This window comes from Primulina eburnea, chromosome 8 (genome assembly GCF_022965805.1).
Source record: "Primulina eburnea isolate SZY01 chromosome 8, ASM2296580v1, whole genome shotgun sequence".
NCBI lineage: Eukaryota > Viridiplantae > Streptophyta > Magnoliopsida > Lamiales > Gesneriaceae > Primulina > Primulina eburnea.
Genome location: NC_133108.1, coordinates 14,690,590 through 14,695,112, shown reverse-complemented (window position 1 = coordinate 14,695,112; position 4,523 = coordinate 14,690,590). Strand labels below are relative to the sequence as shown.

Genomic DNA, 4,523 nt, shown 5'->3' with positions numbered 1-4,523 from the left:
AAAAGTAACCTATATGGTGTAGTGCCTATAGGTGTTTTAAAAGCAGTACGATAAGCCCACAAAGCATCATCTAACCGAATGGACCAGTCCTTCCTATTCACATTGATCGTCTTCTCTAGAATCCTCTTAATCTCTCGATTGGACACTTCAACTTGTCCACTAGTTTGGGGATGGTATGGAGTGGAAACCTTGTGGGTGACACCATATTTGCCCAACAGTTTATCAAAAATTTTGTTGCAAAAATGGGTGCCACCATCACTTATGATTGCACGTGGTGCACCAAATCGATTAAAAATATGTTTCTTCAAAAATTTTAACACCACTTGTGCATCATTAGTGGCACAAGCCTCCGCCTCCACCCATTTCGATACATACTCCACGGCCACCAAAATAAATTTCTTTGTAAAAGATGCAGGAAAAGGACCCATAAAATCAATCCCCCACACATCAAATATCTCACACTCAACAATATTATTTAAGGGCATCTCATGAGGGTTGGAAATATTACCTGTGCGTTGGCATCTATCACAATTGAGAACGTACAAACGAGCATCCTTAAAAAGAGTTGGCCAATAGAAGCCACATTCAAGTACCTTAGATGTCGTCCGTATGGGTCCAAAGTGACCACCTACCTCACGGTCATGACAATGGTTCAGAATTTGATTGGTTTCCTCCTCTGCCACACATCTTCGTATCATGGAATCTGCACATATCTTAAACAAAAATGGTTCCTCCCAAAAATAATATTTCACGTCTGAAAAGAATTTCTTTTTCTTTGGTGAAACAATAGATTAGGTGGAGGTGTGCCAGTGACAAGAAAATTTGCAAAATTGGCATACCAAGGGCACGCATTTACCTCAAGCAATTGTTCATCAGGAAACCAGTCATCTATATCGACATCAACCCCCTTAATTCTAACATGCTCAAGCCTAGACAGATGATCAGCAACTACATTTTCCACACCCTTTTTATCTCGAATCTCGAGATCAAATTCTTGCAATAATAAAATCCACCTAATTAACCTAGGTTTCGCATCTTTCTTAGCAAGCAAGTATTTGAGGGCAGAATGGTCTGTATACACAATTACTTTAGACAGAACAAGGTATGAATGAAATTTGTCGAACGCAAATACTATAGCAAGTAACTCCTTTTCAGTAGTAGCGTAATTCAATTGAGCATCATTTAGAGTCTTACTTGCATAGTAGATGGTATGAAATACCTTGTTCTTCCTTTGACCCAGCACCGCACCAACAGCTGTATCACTAGCATCGCACATCACCTCAAACGGTAACTCCCAATCAGGGACAGTCAGAACAGGTGCTGTCACCAAGCTTTCCTTGAGTATCTCGAACGCATGCAGACAAGTAGAATCAAAATTAAATTGAGCATCTTTCATCAACAGAGAGGATAAAGGTTTAGCAATTTTTGAAAAATCTTTAATGAAACGCCTATAAAAACAAGCATGCCCTAGGAAACTTCTAACTCCTCTTATTGATGAAGGTGGGGGTAAGTTTTTGATTACTTCCACCTTGGCTTTGTCAACCTCAATTCCATTCTCCGATACCTTGTGTCCTAACACAATCCCCTCTTGAACCATAAAATGACACTTCTCCCAATTCAACACCAAATTGCTCTCCTCGCATCTAACTAACACCAAGTTCAAATTCTCTAAACATTCATTAAATGAGGAGCCAAAAATAGAGAAGTCATCCATAAAGATTTCAAGGAAATTTTCAGTCATGTCATGAAAGATAGCGGTCATGCATCTTTGAAATGTTGCAGGTGCATTGCACAAACCAAAGGGCATACGCCTAAACGCAAAAGTACCATAAGGGCAAGTGAAAGTAGTTTTCTCTTGGTCCTCAATCAGTGCTTTCCCTGTAGCCAGAAACGGTCTCCCTAGAATCAAAGGCATCTCTACATCTTCCTCCATGTCAAGTATCACAAAATCTGCTGGAAAAATAAACTTATCCACTTTCACCAAAACATCTTCGATAATCCCACGTGGATAATTGACAGATCTGTCAGCCAGCTGCAACGACATCCTAGTTGGCTTGGGTTCACCTAATCCCAGTCTCCTAAACACAGACAAAGGCATCAGATTAATACTTGCACCAAGATCACATAGAGCTTTATGAAAATTAATGTCACCAATAATGCAAGGTATAGAGAAACCCCCTGGATCTTTTTGCTTAGGAGGCATCTTGTTTTGAACTAAAGCGGAGCAATTTTCAGTCAAATTCACAGTCATGTGATCTTCTAGCCTCCGCTTATTTGCTAAGATATCTTTCAAGAATTTTGCATAACTTGGCATATTCAATAAAGCATCAGCAAAAAGAATGTTAATATGCAATTTTTTAAACATCTCAAGAAATTTACCAAATTGTGCATCTAATTTAGCTTTCTTCATTGCTGCAGGAAAAGGTGGGGGGATAACAATTTTATTTTGTGCAATAGGTGTAGGTGTAGAGTTAGAAGACTTACCTCCTCGAGTTTCCACCTCATCCTCACCGTGCTTGGTCTTTTCCTCATTAGACTCGAGTGCTTTCCCACTACGCAATTCCACAGCCTTCACATGTTCTCTTGGGTTAACTTCTGTGTTGCTTGGCAAAGCTCCTTGCTCCCTATTAGCAATCAACTTCGCCAATTGTCCAATTTGATTCTCTAATCCCTTTATGGATGCATCTTGGTTCTGAAATCTCGTCTCGGTGGCAGAAATAAATTTAGTCATCATTTGCTCTAAATTGGATTTCTCCTCCCGAGGCGGTTCTGGCTTGAATCCTTGGTGCATCCCATATGGTGGACCTCTTTGTTGGCGATTTTGGTTGTTTTGACCTCCCCATGAAAAGTTTGGGTGATTCCTCCATCCCGGATTATATGTATTCGAATAAGGGTCATTTCTAGGACGGTTCTGGAATCCCACTTGTTTTACCGGTGCTCCCTCAGGCACATAGAATGGATTGCCATCTTGTCAATCCTGCACGTCATGCTCACCCCCACACTTGTCACAGAAAATTTCTTGCAGACGCATAGCCGACCCACTCATGCTCATCCCATCAATCTTTTTATTCAACGCCTCTAACTGTGCTGAAACCGCAGACAAATCATTAACTTGATGAACTCCAGCACCTCGTCTTTGCCTATCAGACTGAGGATGATAGCTACTCGCAGCCATCTCCTCCAATAACTCATACCCTTCCTCAGCCGTTTTCCTCAGTAAATTACCACATGCCGCAGCATCTATCATGGTACGGTTATGAGTAATCAGACCGTAGTAGAAAGTTTGAACAACTAACCCAAGCGGCAGCTCATGGTGTGGACATCTCCTCAACAAGTCCTTGTAGCGCTCCCATGCCTCATAAAGTGACTCGTTCTCATATTGAGCAAAAGTAGTAATGTCGGCTCTAAGCTTCATAGTCTTCGACGGAGGAAAGTACTTGATCAGGAATGCCTTTGCCATATCCTCCCATGTAGTGATAGACCCTACAGGCAAACAGTTTAACCACGACTTAGCTTTATCTCTCAGTGAAAATGGAAATAAGCGCAAACGAACAGCATCATCAGACACGCCATTAAACTTAAAAGTATCACAAATTTCAAGAAAGTCAGCTATATGAGAATTAGGGTCGTCAAGTGCACTTCCCCCAAATTGAACAGTGTTCTGAATCATCTGGATGATAGCTGGCTTGATCTCAAATTGATTAGCTCGGATGACTGGTCTTACGATGCTTGGACGTGCTCCATCAAAAGACGGCTGTGCATAATCCAACATTGGTATGCGACGTGGTATCTCAACTTGTCTATTGTCACGATGTTCCTCTCCACGTTCTTGCTCGTGTCTTTCCATCTGTTCTTTGAGTCTTTGTTGTTGTCTTCGACGTCTAGCTGTGCGTTCAATCTCGGGGTCAAAAGGCTCAAGCTTTATCTCGAGTGATCTTCGCATGCAACACAAGACAAATCTGCAACACAATGCGAGTATCAAATAGCAATAAAATCAATAATACTAAAGAATTTAAATGAAAATAAAAAATCGTGAATCAACAGTCCCCGGCAACGGCGCCAAAAACTTGATCGAGCAAAACTTGCACAGTGAATAGTCCCAAAATTTATTTTATAATTGAAAGCTCGATTTAAATATCGCAAGTGCACGATAGTCAAGTTATAATAAACGTAAGTGAATACGAGTATCGATCCACAAGGACTGCGTTACACTCTTTTTATTTTCAGGTAAAATCTCTTTAGCAACGATAAATTGAGTTGATGATTGAACTAATGTAAATTAAACAATTCAAATAATTAAAATGCAAAGAAAATGTGTTCAAAAGAGCAATGATTAATTTGGATTAAAATCAAATGAGAAACGAATCTGTTGGGAATTTTCAGTTCACCTACCACTCGTGTTTAAATAATTACACTCGACTCTTACTCGTGCATTCGACGGAATTCCCTAGACTAATTAATATACTCTGTCGAGCTATATTAATACTAATCATAAACATGCAGTAATCAAGTATCCTCAATTA

The 4,523-nt window shown here is 40.1% G+C and overlaps 1 non-coding gene across 1 annotated transcript; it reads left to right on the top strand.

Moving 5' to 3' along the window:
• The first annotated feature begins 3,305 nt into the window (after positions 1-3,305).
• LOC140840316 (small nucleolar RNA R71) lies at positions 3,306-3,412 on the top strand. The gene has a single exon (XR_012119902.1). It is a non-coding gene; the product is annotated as a small nucleolar RNA R71 (small nucleolar RNA).
• Positions 3,413-4,523: the final 1,111 nt, after the last annotated feature.